A 15,478-nucleotide genomic window follows, 5' to 3' on the forward strand; every position below is an offset into this window, starting at 1 on the left:
AGCCCAGAATGCTATGAAGAAGAGATTCTTCACCCAGTCAAGGGCTGAACAGAGAGCACAGAGAGGGCAGTTGTGCAGACGTTTCGTTGGAAGCAAATTCATGGAACTGAGTCTGCACACAGCCAGCACTTCTGCCTCTGTCCATGGGACTTGTTTCTGCCTTAGTTCTCTGCCTCATACTTTGCTGGTTGCTCTTTCTAATTCTCCAGTCCCGCCTTTGGTTGGAAGATCTTGACTAGAAGTGAATTTGACTAGACCCCAAGTTCCATGCCTAATTCCCACCAGTACCCCCTTCCCCTCTGATACCTGAGCCTTGGACTCCCATTGCTATAGCATCTTCATGTGTGGTCAGACTGGCCCAGACAGGTATGTGGAGAACCAGACTTTAGGAGCTGGGTGGGGGGGTCATACACTGGTCCACACCAGCCTGTCCTGAGCCAGGTTAGCTCCCTCAGACCCCTTCTCTTTGGTCTCATATTCTTGATTCTCCTCCCAGCTCAGAGTCCACATTTAACCCCTGTCTCCTGCAAGGTTTCAGCATACCTCACATCTGAGCACAACCGAACTACAAGTATAATTTATATTTATGTTGAAAGGGCTGAATGTTGTAGAATAAAATCTGAAAATAATTTTTTTTCCCCCAACCAAGACTCTTTAAATCAATACCCACTTCCTATTTGTGGGTAAAATCTCAGAGATATGAGCCTTTCTGGCAATTTCACGTATCAGAACAGACTCATTTTTAGAGTACTAACAAGTTCTGTTTGATTTAAATTAAAATTTCACTCTCTTACCCAATTCTCTTTGTCCTCCAGTTCCCAGCTCAGGGCAGACTCAGACTCAGCCTCCTGCCTTGGAAGGGAGGTCTGTTTTTTCACCCTGCCTTCCAACTCCTGCCCTCTCCTCTCCATTCACCTGCTTCTGGGGAGAAGGAATTAGAGGGAAGTAGTAATTCTTGACACTTGCTGGCATAATTGGGTCTTGATGTTCTCAGTGTGGCAGATGCCCAAATGCTCAAGGAGAGATTCTGTAAGTCCCTGAAGCCCCGCCCCACCCAGGGGATGGAGGGGCAGCATATTTCTGGCATGGATGATGCAGCCTCTGGCTGGCTAACAGCCTTCCCTCAGTTCTGACTCAGAAGGAACCGATCCGGACTCTTCCCGCTCGCATGTCTTCAGCCTGCGGGCCATCCTCCTGTATGGCTCCAGCCCAGTACTCTTAGTGGAGTCCACCTAACCCATGGTAAACCTACACACATGCCTCACCTTCTGGGTAGGGGGTTCTATCTCCACTCTGCAGTCACAGGCAGTTCCCTGGGGGTTGAGGTGGGCTGAACACCGGAACCCTTGTCATTTCCTTCCTTCATGGAGAGGGGACGGGGATGTCACATACTTCCTGCCGGATGGGCAACCCTTGTCCACAAAACCCTTCCTCCGACTCTCCTAAGCTTGTCTAGGCTGAAGGTGGGTGATAAACGGAGGGCCCCGTGACCCATTTGTGGCCACTTGTGACCTTTGGGCTTCAAAGAGAATTCTGAGACACTAGTGATATTCCCCGGAGAAGGCAATGGCAACCCACTCCAGTACTCTTGCCTGGAAAATCCCATGGGAGAGGAGCCTGGTAGGCTGCAGTCCATGGGGTCTCTAAGAGTCAGACACGACTGAGTGACTTCACTTTCACTTTTCACTTTCATGCATTGGAGAAGGAAATGGCAACCCACTCCAGTGTTCTTGCCTGGAGAATCCCAGGGACGGGGGAGCCTGGTGGGCTGCCCTCTATGGGGTCGCACAGAGTCGGACACAACTGAAGCGACTTAGCAGCAGCAGCAGCGATATTCCCATCTAACAAGAGATATGGTGTGAACTGTTTAATTTGAGAAAATGTACCAGACAGGAACAGGCCAGGCTTGGAGGAACCTGATCTTCAACCAGTTGGATTAATGAACTGAGACCCTGCCCCCTCACTCCGAAGGAGACTTCTGGAACCACTGGCTGGTGCTGTCTTGGGGACTTCCTGTTGCCATCCTGAGTCTCTATGAGCCACAGGATCTGGAGGGAACCCAGTGGAGAGCCGGAATTGAATTGTGAAGTGGATTAAAGTGATGCCTGCTACCACTGTGGGCCACAAACATGCAATAAAGAGGAAACTGGCTCTGGACAAAAGCTGGTCATGGCGACTGGCTGCGCGTGTGCCTCCAGAAGACCGGATATGGTGGACTGGCCTCACCTCTTGCCTAAGCCCGTGATCGTGGTGAGCTCGGGGAGGGAGGAGGAGAGATGGAGAGAGTGCATGTTGAGATTTAGTGTGCTTAAGCGAAAGCCCACTGGAAGAAATTTTGAGTCAGGAGGGGAGGGAACAGGGTGGGGAGAGAGGAGGAGGTAGGAAAAGGGATGACAAGTGAGAGTGAGCGAGAGAGAAGGAGAAAGCAACCTGGAGCAAGAAAGCCACAGCATAGGTCCAGAACGACCTGCGCTCTGGCCGCGCTGCCCAGGGTGTCTCGGAGCACGTTCTGCCAGTTCCGTGACCCCGCAGGCCTGAGCTACAGTGTTGTATCCTGGCCTCCCGGCCACCCTCATGCGACTCCTCGTCCAAGTGGGGGAGAGGATTAGTATGACGGGTTCAAAGTAAGAGACTCCAAGGAAAATGCAAGTAAGGGCTTCCTGGAGGTGCAGGTATCCAGCCGAGGGGGTGTTAACAGTCAGGGATGCGGTGACTGGGGAAGGGGGCCTTCAGGAGGTGGAAGCAGCAGCAGAAAGGACACAGACCCTGACCCAGCAGGAGAGTAGACTGGACAGAGGCCAAGAGTCGGGTCAGGGGTCAGAGGTCACCATCACCTTGGCTGGCTGGTTGCTTGCGTTCTTTGACCTTTAATAATTTCCAAGCTACCCAGTGTAGTTGGAGCCCAGGCCCTGACCCTGCTTAGCCCGCAGTGTTACAGTCTCCGTTATAGGGAGTGATTCGGCTTACCTTCCGCCTGGCCCCTCCAGCTGTATCTTCGCCTCCCCTGCTCCCCTCCTCCTCCCGCCCAGCCCCATCCGGCGCCCAGGTGGACGATGTGTCGGCGGAGAACCTTCGCGGCTGCTGTAGTCATAGTCTCCACCAGCGCACCACTGAACGGACTGCAGAATAACAAATAGGCAAGAGTGTGGCTGACTCTGGAGTCTGAAAGCCTAACTTCATCATTTTCTCCTGGACAAGTAAGTCACTTACCTTCTTTGTTTCCAATTTCCACTTAACCCCCCTGGTGATTGTGTAAGAGTCCATTGAAGTCGCTGCTGCGTAATGCACAAATATCAGCCGTTTAACAAAAACTACAAGGCAGGGGTCCCCAACAGGGTCCGTGGACCGGTCCCGGCCCTGAGGCCTGTTGGCCGCAGGGCAGGATGCCAGCAGGGGTGAGCGAGAAGCTTCGTCTGCCGCTCTCCATCTTTACCCATCCGTCGCATTACGGCCTGAGTCATTCTCGGATCCTGTCTGGGGAAGACTTGTCTTCAGCGAAACTGGTCCCTGGAGCAAAAAGGTTGGGGACCGCTGCCCTAAGGCAATGGTGTTAACTGCATAGGATTGTTTTCTAGCTAAGAAATTTTCCGAAATTACTTATCATGGCCTTATGTGTTATATCAGAGTTTTTCAATGTTTCTCAAAGGTAGGAGTTATCTGGAACTCTGCTTAGAAATACAGATTGCTGGGCTGCTTCCTAGAATTAGAATTTCTAGGGGACAGGCCCGGTGATCTTGCTTTTAGCAAGCATTCCAGATGATTCGGGCAGCAGTCTGGTTTGGGAAATCGGGCTCTGTGATGTTATATAAAACTCAGGTGCTGGGAATGCAGTAGAGGAGGTCAGAGTGAGACATGTAGGTTGAGGGTGTGTGATAAGAGATGTAGCCAATGATTTATTAGAAGTGAAGTCGCTCAGTTGTGTCCAACTTTTTGCGACCCCGTGGACTGTAGCCTGCCAGGCTGCTCTGTCCATGGGATTCTCCAGGCAAGAATACTGGAGTGGGTTGCCATTTTATTAAAGTGAAGCCTTATTTTTTAAGCGTTGGGCAATATAGTTATTGTTTTTTTGTCCCGGTTGTGAATCCGAGTCTTTGCACTGAGGAACCAGGCTGCTCTTCTTCCTGTCACTCTCATCCTGAAGATTAACAGTCATGTTCTTCAGCAGCTGCTCCTGTGGGAGAAAGGCCAGGGCACTGACAGCATGAAGACAAATAAAATCAGAATCTTGAGGGGATAACCACCATCTCATCCTCTCTGCAGCATCATTCACTGTAGTCAAGCTGTGGAAGCAACATAATTGTCTGTTGATAGATGAATGGATAATGAAATTGTGATAAATACACACAACACACACACAATGGAATACTATTCAACCTTAAAAAAGAAGGAATCTTGCTATTTCCAATAACACTGATGAGCCTACAAGACATTATGCTAAATGAAATAAACACTGAAAGAGAAATGCCACATGGTCTCACTTATATGTGGAATCCAAAAAGGTCAAACTCATAGAACCAGAGCAGGGAAAGGGTGGGGGGAAGAGGAAATGCTAGTCAAAGGGTACAGAATCTCAGTTTTGCAGGATGAGTTAGTTACAGAGGTCTAAGGTACAGCATGGTGGAATTATGGTTATAACACTGTATTATGATATTAATATTATAGATCTTCAGAAGTTCTTACCACATTTAAAAAAGGTAACTGTGAAGTAATAGATGTGTTAATTAGCTTGGCTGTAGTAATCATTTCATAACATGTGTATATCAAAACATCATGTTGCAGACTTTAAATATATACAATTTGTATAGAATAATAAAATGTTAAAAAATAGAGGTTTACCAGCACTGACAATAGTTTCAGGCTCCTGCTGCTGCTGCTGCTAAGTTGCTTCAGTCATGTCCGACCCTGTGTGACCCCATAGACGGCAGCCCACCAGGCTCCCCCGTCCCTGGGATTCTCCAGGCAAGAACACTGGAGTGGGTTGCCGTTTCCTTCTCCAATGCATGAAAGTGAAAAGTGAAAGTGAAGTCGCTCAGTCGTGTCTGATGCTTAGCGACCCCATGGACTCCTAGTAGACCCTTAAAGACTGCTGAATGAATGAGCTAGTAGATGGAGGCCTGAATCATTTTGTGATGGCCAGGAGTTCATCCTAAACTGGGACAGTTCCTAGCAAAGGATGCGCTGGACAAACAATCCAGTTGTATCTTCCTGGGAGTGCTATTTTCATTGGCAGTAATCACAGCCACCACTAACTGAGCAGACGCCACTGGCCAGGCATTGTGCAAAGTGCTTCATTGCCGGCTGGGAGGCAGGTGCTACTGGTATCACCATTACCCACTCTTCACAGAAGAAGCTCAGAGAGGGTAAGTGAATCCTTAAGGATCTGCAGCCAGTGGGAGGGGACCTGAGATTTGAACCCAGGCAGCCTGACTGCAGTGCTGGAGTTCTTATCGTTAATATTTTATTTATTTATTTGGCTGCACCAGGTCTTAGTTGTGGTACACGGAATCTTTTAGTTGCAGCGTGCGAACTCGAGTTACAACATGTATTTTCCTGACCAGGAATATATTTTCCTGACCAGGGGTTGAACCTGGGCCCACCTCCGCACAGTACCTTAGCCGGTGGGCCATCAGGGAAGTCCCTAGTGCTGGAGTTATGAATGTGACCCTGAGCCATATCTCAGGCATCATGTGAGTTACTGGATACCTTTTACTAGAGGAATCAAGTTGGGTCCTCAAGTTGCAATTTGAAATGGTGCTTTGCAGACAGTTCGTAAGGCTGGAGGCAGGGTGACTGCTCAAGAGATCAGGGCAGAGATAAGGAGGTCTGGATCAGGACAGAGGCTAGAGGGCTGGAGGGGAGACCCTGGAGGGGACATCCGACCTCACACCCACCTTCCAGCCTCACAGCCCTGCACGTCTGTCTCTGATTTATGGTCTTCAGGCCCAGGGCACCACATTCAGTGTGATGAACCTTTGCTGACCCTGGAAATCTGCTGCACTCCCTTGCTCTTGGGGCTGGCACCTGGTGAGGAATAATGGACTATTCTCCGTCTTGGTAAGGACCTTTCAGTGTTGGGTCTGCCTTGACAAGCTTTACCCCTCACACAGCTTTCAAGATTTATGAGGTTGATTTGCAGTCACTGGTCACTTTCCTGTTCTGAATTCTCTAATGCCTTCTCTCATGTTTTCTGCTTAAGAGTCCTTATCCTTTTCTTCTCTTTATATTTTATTCTGCTTGAGTCATGACAGTTTCCCTCTTTATTGCATTGCTTCAAAGAAACCTTTTCCCTCTAACCCAGTATTGTCCGTCAAAGCAGCTCCAAGTGTAGAAAAACCTGGAATCTAGAATCTGAAAAACCTGTGCCCAGGGACCATTTGATAATTAGCTTGAGCCGTGATCTCCTTGACTGTAGAGTCGGGATCATTTACCTCGCAGAATTGTTCTAAAGGTTAAATGAAAAGATGTTTGTATAAAAAGGCTCTGTAAATCCTAGGACATTATGCAAATGTTGATTAACTTTGTTTAGTTCAGTTGTTCATAATTTCTTCCCATTCAGTCATCTCCTATCTGCCCTGTTCTTGTGATACCTTCTCTCTGGCTGGATGACAGGAGTTACTAACATGTATAACACCTGCCTGGGGTGGCGGGTAGGACCTGATTGAAATCACCTGGTCAGAGAGACACACTGGATCACTTTCTCTGCTGGAAGTGGGCTTCTCCCTTCCAGCGCGGTCAGAAGACTTTCTTTACCACTCACGGAGACAGACAGTTTTCATATTGTACTTTCTTTTCTGAAATTAATTATAGCAGTACTTTTCTTTATTAAAAGTTAATTGTCAGTCACATTAGGGAATTATTTAATGATTTGGTAGTTGCATTGCCAAAAATACTTGAGGCCAAAATTAGTGGACTCATGGGGAGGTGAAACATCTTGAAATTTGCAAGTTGGGTTTGAATAGTATTTTCCTAATTCGCTGGGTTTCAGGAATAACCTGGGGTGCTCTCGAAAGCACAGAGTTCCTGCCCCACACCCCGCCACCCTTGAGGGCATGAATCAGCTAATTCTTAGCATCAGGCAACTCTGGAAAGCACTGATTTTGTACATCTGGGAGATATTTTTTATACCTGTCTTAGTATTCCTGCCTTATTCCTAAATCTTAGTTTTAAAAGCTAACAAACTCAACATATATATTATTTTAACAAATCCAGTGTGTGTATTTTTTTTTTTTTTGCATATCCCCTACATACTCATATACAGCAAAAGTGAAACACACTCCCCGGTTTATAAAAATAAAAAATTTATAATATTGAGTTATGAAGTTAGTTTAGTTTCTATTGTCTTTCTGTTTTGGGGCTTCCCAGGTGGCACTAGTGGTAAAGAATCTAACTTGGGAATGGAAAGGTGAACTCCCTTGCTTTTGTTGTTGTTGTTGTTATTTTAAAAAATTATTTAATTTTAATTGAAGGATAATTGCTTTACAATATTCTGTTGGTCTCTTCCATACATTAACATGATTCAGCCACAGGTATACCTAGGTCCCCTCTCTTTTGAACCTTCCTCCAAACTCTCCCCCCAGTCCCTCTAGGTTGTTACAAAGCTCCAATTTGAGTTCCTTGAGTCCTATAGCAAGTTCTAATGGCTATCTATTTTACATATGGTAACGTATGCTTTTGAACTGTGGTGTTGAAGACTCTTGAGAGTCCCTTGGACTGCAAGGAGATCCAACCAGTCCATTCTAAAGGAGATCAGCCCCAGGTGTTCTTTGGAAGGAATGATGCTAAAGCTGAAACTCCAGTACTTTGGCCACCTCATGCGAAGAGTTGACTCATTGGAAAAGACTCTGATGCTGGGAGGGATTGAAGGCAGGAGGAGAAGGGGATGACAGAGGATGAGATGGCTGGATGGCATCACTGACTTGATGGACGTGAGTCTGAGTAAACTCCAGAAGTTGGTGATGGACAGGGAGGCCTGGCGTGCTGTGATTCATGGGGTCGCAAAGAGTCGGACCAGAGAAGGCAATGGCACCCCACTCCAGTACTCTTGCCTGGAAAATCCCATGGACGGAGGAGCCTGGTAGGCTGCAGTCCATGGGGTCGCTAAGAGTCAGACACCACTGAGCGACTTCACTTTCACTTTTCACTTTCATGCATTGGAGGAGGTAATGGCAACCCACTCTAGTGTTCTTGTCTGGAGAATCCCAGGGACGGGGGAACCTGGTGGGCTGCCGTCTATGGGGTCGCACAGAGTCGGACACGACTGAAGTGACTTAGCAGTAGTAGCAAAGAGTCGGACACGACTGAGCGACTGAACTGAACTGAACTGAATGTATGTTTCCATGCTACTCGCTCCATTCGTCCCACCCTCTCTTTCCTCTCCCCCACCACCCATGTCCATAAGTCTTTTTTCTATCTCTATGTCTCCACTGATGCCCTTCAAATAGGTTCATCAGTACTATCTTTCTAGATTCCACATATATGCATTAATATATTTGTTTTTCTCTTTCTGACTTACTTCACTGTATAATGGACTGTATCCATTGCTTTCTTAATTCCCCAAAAGAATTTGTCCAAGGAAATATTTTTTATAGCTACAAAAGTAATCAAGGCTGTTAGCAGTGAGGTTATCATTTTAGTGGATTCTGACTGAAAAGGATTTCCAACTATTTCAGTAGGACTAATTTGAAGACTCAGATTAAAGACATGGGCACTGTGCTGAGTGCTTTCTCATATGTAATCTCATTTAATTTACATAGCAACTTTGCAAATATATGATCACCATTTTTCAGGTGAGCAAATAAAGGCTCTGAGAGTTTAGGGAATTCACCCCCAAGTTACATTGCTAGTATGAGCTGTGACTTTCTTGAAGACCTCATCATAAAAAATCACAGTTATCCTTGAAATGAATTGCTCTTGAGCCTGAAGAGTTGAATTTGAATGTGCTTTTTTGAGAGATTAATGATTAACCTTAGAATTTAGAATAACAGCATGGATGTTGGTAACATGCAGAAACGTATTTGCTGTAATAGAAAGAGAACAGAGTTGAACAGTCAGAAAAAAAATGGCATTTAGGAGTTTTGTGACCTTGAACAAGTTACTGAACTTTCCTGAAATTTGGTCTCTGAAAAATGAAGACAGTAAGTGCCTAATTCACTCTTCAGAGATGGTTGTGAGACGTGAATGAGACTCCGATTTAAAGGGTCTAAGAGTGTTTGTCACACAGTTAGTGCTTAATAAAGTTGAATTCTTTCTTCCTTCCTCCTTCTGGTCACAATTTGAATATCTGCGGTTTAACCCTGTCATTATACATTTTATTCTCAGGCTTTCTACCAACCCTTTTCTAACTGTAATAGGATTCTTAAGAATAATATTTAAATGTATCCATAATAACTAACATTTATGGAGTGTTTTACATGCATTATCTTTGAATTCTCACCACAGCTTTTTGAGGAAGATAGTATTATAATTATCATTTTCAATTTACAGATGAGGAAGCAGGCTGAGAGAGGGAGGTGATTGTCCAAGGACACACACATAGTAATGGCAGATATGAGATGAGACTAGATCTACCTTATATGCTTTTTTAAACAATATTTGTATTTATTTATTGGGCTGCAACAGGTCTTCACTGCAGCATGTAGGATCTAGTTCCCTGACCAGGGGTTGAACCCAGATCCCCTGGACTGGGAGTGCGGTGTCCTACCCACTGGACTACCGGGGAAGTCCCTCACCTTATATTCTTAATTACCATGTTCTGTTGCTTCCAGAAAGATAATCACTTGCCAGTGTTTCCTAGTCTGGAGAGATAGGTCCATGTGGAGGGGAGGGGGGTGGTCAACATCAGTCCTCTGGTTTTCTTTTTTTTTTTTCACTCTCAGCATTTTGGCTTTTACTCCATATATGAAAGAAGACAAAAACATACAAAGTATATGTACAACTAAAATTCAACAATATATACAGAAATGTTTCTTGATATAAATGTCCCTATTAGCTTAGTGAATGCCACCAATTCACCTAGTAAAGATATCAAAGCAATAGAATGGTGATTTTGGTTGTTTCCTCTGTCTTTCCTGATTGCAGTTCAGGGTTTGGGGATAGGGGTGGAGGGAAAGTGGTTTTGTTTTGTTTAAATCATCATTCTTGCTCATTGCATTTTGATAAAACATGCAGCATTCCTTTCGTGGCAATGTTCTAATCTTACAGCCGATTTTTCCTTTTTCTTTAGAGAAGGGCTGTTAGGGTTTCTTTTTCTTTTCTGTTCTTTCTTTCTTTTTTTTTTTTTTTTTGTCAGTCTGGGATTGTAAATAAAAATGCAGGAGTCCAAACTGCTTCTTTTTCATCATGTAATGTCTTAAGCTCACTAAACAAGTAAAAACGCTGCCATGTTTGCACAGATTCTTCTGGTGGGGGAAAATGTCTGCTTTAAAAAGTTGTTTTTTTCCCTCACCCCTTGGGATCCAGGCTCTGAGCCTCTTTTTCTCTTTGGGAGTATCCATCAAAACAACTTTTTAAAGCAGACATTTTCCTCTGGTTTTCTTGAGCCCAGGACTGTCAATTTTGGTTCTGAAGAATGGGTTGACTTGCTCATGTCTTTCTTTGGGAACTGGCATCTTGTGATGACTAATCTCATGTGTCAGTTGGACTAGACCATGGGATACTCAGAATAGACATTAATTTCTGAGTGTATCTGAGAGTATTTTTGGATCTGATGAGCATTTGAATAAGGGGACTCAGTCAAGCAGATTGACCTCCCAAATTTGGATGGACATCATCCAAATCCATTGAGGACCTGAACAGAACAAAGAGGCAGAGAAGGGGGGAATTCTCTCTCTCTGCCTGACTACTTGAGCTGGGACATCAGTGGTTTGCCCACAGGCTGGGACTTGTGCCATCAGAGCTTTTGGTTTTCAGACCTTTGGAATTGGAGTGAAATGTACACCATTGGCTTTCCTAGGTTGGTCTTTAGCTTGCAGGTGGCAGGTCATGGGGCTTCTCAGCCCCCATAATCACGAGAGCTAATTCCTCATTATCTGTCTGTCTCTCTATCTATTTCTTTCTCCTGTTGGTTCTGTGTCTCTGGAGGGCCTGGACTAATACACATCTAATCAGGCTAATTTCTAATGTGATGCTTAATCTCCTATTATGATTTCCCCTGAGTTTTCTTGTAACTTTTCTAAGTAGCAGTAGGAGCAGTGGCAGCAGAACCAGCAAGAGTGATTTTGATCAAGTATGTACAGTTTCTGCAACTTTCTCCAGGGCTTCTAGAGCACCAAGAGGACTTGTCAGATGAAGGCTGCATCTGTATTACTAATGCCAGTGTTTGTCACTGATTTCTTTTTAATCTCATAGGTTTATTTTCCCTGACAAAGCTACCTCCCAGATTCTTCAGCTTTCTTTACCGTTTGTTCTAGTACCACTGCTTCCTCTTCTGTATGCCTTCTTGATGAGTAAGAGCAACAGCTGGTGTGACTGGAGCCCTTTATACTGTATAAAGCGCTGTGTAGTTTAATCTTGTCCCCACACTTTCATTGCCCTTGCTGTGCCTTCTGTTTGGAGCACACTGCCCCTTTTAGGTCTGGCAGACTCCTATTCAGGTTCCCAGGTGGCTCCGTGGGAAAGAATCCGCCTGCCAATGCAGGACGTGCAGGTTTGATCCCTGGGTCAGGATGTCCCCTGGAGAAGGAAATGGCAACCCACGCCAATATTCTTGCCTGGGAAATCCCATGGACAGAGGAGCCTGGTGGGGCTACAGTCCATGGGGTCACAAAAGAGGCAGACACGACTTAGTGACTAAACAACAACTCCTATTCATCCTGTAAGACCTAGGTCAGATATCCTGTCTGAGGCTTTTGAATGTCCCAACATTCTGCCGCTTTGATAGCTTTGAGCATGCCAAGCATATCCAACTTTGGACCTTTGCATTGAGTAGTCTCTCAGGTTGGAACATTCTTTTCCCAGATTTCTGCATGACTTATTTCATTTCAGATTTCACTCAAAACTTACCTCCTTTGAGAGAGAGGCCTTCATCCTTCATAGACATTAGCCTGTTACTAATGTTGACAAATATTGATTAATTTAGCTCTCTAAATATCTGGTCCCATCACTTCATGGGAAATAGATGGGCAAACAGTGGAAACAGTGTCAGACTTTATTTTTCTGGGCTCCAAAATCACTGCAGATGATAACTGCAGCCATGAAATTAAAAGACGCTTACTCCTTGGAAGGAAAGTTATGACCAACCTAGACAGCATATTGAAAAGCAGAGACATTACTTTGCCAACAAAGGTCCGTCTAGTCAAGGCTATGGCTTTTCCAGTGGTCATGTATGGATGTGAGAGTTGGACTGTGAAGAAGGCTGAGCACCGAAGAATTGATGCTTTTGAACTGTGGTGTTGGAGAAGACTCTTGAGAGTCCCTTGGACTGCAAGGAGATCCAACCAGTCCATTCTGAAGGAGATCAGCCCTGGAATTTCTTTGGAAGGAATGATGCTAAAGTTGAAGCTCCAGTACTTTGGCCACCTCATGCAAAGAGTTGACTCATTGGAAAAGATTCTGATGCTGGGAGGGATTGGGGGCAGGAGGAGAAGGGGACGACAGAGGATGAGATGGCTGGATGGCATCACTGACTCGATGGATGTGAGTCTGAGTGAACTCTGGGAGTTGGTGATGGACAGGGAGGCGTGGCGTGCTGTGATTCATGGGGTTGCAAAGAGTTGGACACAACTGAGCGACTGAACTGAACTGAACTGAATGCTAGGTGGAAAAAAAGAAAAGATTAATTGACTGTAGGTATGTGGGTTTATTTATGGCTGTCTATTCTGTTCCATTGATCTACATGTCTGTTTTTGTGCCACTACCACACTATTTTGATTACTATAGCTTTGTAGTATTGTCTAAAGTCTGGGAGGGTTATACTTCCTGCTATGTTCTTTTTTCCTCAGGATTGCTTTGGCAGTTATGGATCTTTTATGGTTCCATATAAATTTTGGGATTTTTTGGTAATAGTTTTGAGAGAAATGTAATTTGATAGAGATTGTTTTAAATCTGTAGATTGATTTGGGTGGTGTGGCCAACAACTCCCCATTTTTAAAGTGTGGGCTGCACATAATTTCCTTTCAAAGAGTAAAGTAGGGAAGTGACTAAAAAGAAAAAAGAGAGAGAATAGCATTATAGCAGAGAAAACTGACAAACACTACCTTCGTCAGGTGATTAGTATCAACAGTAACGTCACATTGACTGTTTGCACCCAGGCATATGATGTGATGAGACGGGTGCGTTACCTCTCTGGTTTCCTTCCCCAATCATAGCCACAGACTGATCATCAGGAAAACATCAGATACACTTCAGTAGAAGGGAAACCCATAAAATACCTGAGCAGCTCTCCTCACAATGGTCAAGGTCATCAAAAACAAGGAGAATCTGGGAAATTGTCACAGCCAAGAGGGGAGACCTGATAGCTAAATGTGATACGGTATCCTGATGGGATTCTGGAACAGAAGGATACACTAGGTAAAAACTGAGGGAATCTGAATAAACTATCAATTCAGTTCAATCGCTAAGTCATGTCCGACTCTTTGCGACCCCATGAATTGTGCACGCCATGCCTCCCTGTCCATCACCAACTCCCGGAGTTCACTCAAACTCACGTCCATCGAGTTAGTGATGCCATCCAGCCATCTCATCCTCTGTCGTCCCCTTCTCCTCCTGCCCCCAATCCCTCCCAGCATCAGAGTCTTTTCCAATGAGTCAACTCTTCACATGAGGTGGCCAAAGTACTGGAGTTTCAGCTTCAGCATCATTCCTTCCAAAGAAATTCCAGGGCTGATCTCCTTCAGAATGGACTGGTTGGATCTCCTTGCAGTCCAAGGGACTCTCAAGAGTCTTCTCCAACACCACAGTTCAAAGCATCAATTCTTCGGCGCTCAGCTTTCTTTACAGTCCAACGGACCTTTGTTGGCAAAGTAATGTCTCTGCTTTTCAATATGCTGTCTAGGTTGGTCATAACTTTCCTTCCAAGGAGTAAGCGTCTTTTAATTTCATGGCTGCAGTCACCATCTGCAGTGATTTTGGAGCCCAAAAAAATAAAGTCTGACACTGTTTCCACTGTTTGCCCATCTATTTCCCATGAAGTGATGGGACCAGATGCCATGATCTTTGTTTTTCTGAATCTTGAGCTTTAAGCCAACTTTTTCACTCTCCACTTTGACTTTTATCAAGAGGTTTTTGAGTTCCTCTTCACTTTCTGCCATAAGGGTGGTGTCATCTGCATATCTAAGGTTATTGATATTTCTCCCGGCAATCTTGATTCCAGCTTGTGCTTCTTCCAGCCCAATGTTTCTCATGATGTACTCTGCATATAAGTTAAATAAGCAGGGTGACAATATACAGCCTTGACGCACTCCTTTTCCTGTTTGGAACCAGTCTGTTGTTCCATGTCCAGTTCTAACTGTTGCTTCCTGGCCTTTAATAAAAATATCTACATTGGTTCATAAATTTTAATAAGTGTATTTTGGGAATGTAAGGGTGAGAGGGTGTTTAAGAACTCCCTGTATACTCTCTTCCTAATTTTTCTGTGAATTTAAAACTGTTCCAAAAAATAAAGTCTATTTAAAAAAAAATGCAGATGCTGGATGAAGTCACTGGGGGTGGGGCCCAGGAAGCTGCGGATTTCCACGTCTAGAGGCTTCCCAGGTGGCGCTAGTAGTAAAGAAAAAGTGAAAGAGAAAGTCGCTCAGTCATGTCCCACTCTTTGCGACCCTGTGGACTGTAGTCCATGGAATTCTCCAGGCCAGAATACTGGAGTGGGTAGCTTTTCCCTTCTCCAGGAGATCTCTCCCAAACCAGGTCTCCCGCATTACCAGCTAAGCCACAAGGGAAACCCAAGAATATTGGAGGGGGTAGTGTATTCCTTCTCCAGTGGATCTTCCCGGCCCAGGAATTGAACCAGGGTCTCCTGCATTGGCAACCCACTCCAGTATTCTCGCCTGGAAAATCCCATGGATGGAGGAGCCTGGTGGGCTAGAGTCCACAGGGTCGCAAGGAGTCAGACACGACTGAGAGACTTCACATCACTTATCCTGCATTGCAGGAGGGTTCTTTACCAACTGAGCTTTCAGGGAAACCCTAGTAAAGAGCCTGCCCGCAAATGCAGGAGAAATAGGAAACTGTCAGTTCGATTTCTGCATTGGGAGGATCACCTGGAGGAGAGCATGGCAATTCACTCTGGAATTCTTGCCTGGAGAAACCCATGGACAGAGGAGCCTGGCGGGCTGCACAGAGTCGGACACGACTGAAGCGATGTAGCACACACACTCACGTACTTACTATCAGTCAGTGTTTAAAAAATCACTGGCTCATCATACAGTTGGTTGCTTGGCTGCTCCCCACTTGGACATGATTTAATCAAAGTTGTGGAGCCTGTCTCCTAGTTTCTGAGACCCTGGGCTGATACAGAACCTGGCTCAGGAAAGTGCTCCATAGA

At 45.2% G+C, this 15,478-nt stretch overlaps 1 protein-coding gene and 1 long non-coding RNA gene across 15 annotated transcripts in view; one reads left to right on the top strand and one right to left on the bottom strand.

Moving 5' to 3' along the window:
• Nucleotides 1–2,378: 2,378 nt before the first annotated feature.
• Nucleotides 2,379–15,478, top strand: part of LOC147367731 (uncharacterized) — a 651,563-nt gene continuing 638,463 nt past the window's right edge. For 10 of the 14 annotated variants that reach the window (XR_015132011.1, XM_086315804.1, XM_086315800.1 and 7 more), the window contains exons 1-2: nt 5,367–5,687; nt 5,941–6,054. The gene's annotated coding sequence lies outside the window, so the exon portion shown is untranslated. The other 4 variants (XR_015132010.1, XR_015132013.1, XR_015132014.1 and 1 more) reach the window with 4 other exon arrangements.
• On the bottom strand, nt 3,001–3,780 carry LOC147367732 (uncharacterized). The gene is made up of 2 exons (XR_015132035.1): nt 3,211–3,780; nt 3,001–3,119 (listed from the first exon to the last, which is right to left on the bottom strand). It is a non-coding gene; the product is annotated as an uncharacterized LOC147367732 (long non-coding RNA).

This window comes from Bos grunniens, chromosome 8 (genome assembly GCF_055505025.1).
Source record: "Bos grunniens cultivar Pamir isolate PY7600 chromosome 8, Bosgru_T2T1.0, whole genome shotgun sequence".
NCBI lineage: Eukaryota > Metazoa > Chordata > Mammalia > Artiodactyla > Bovidae > Bos > Bos grunniens.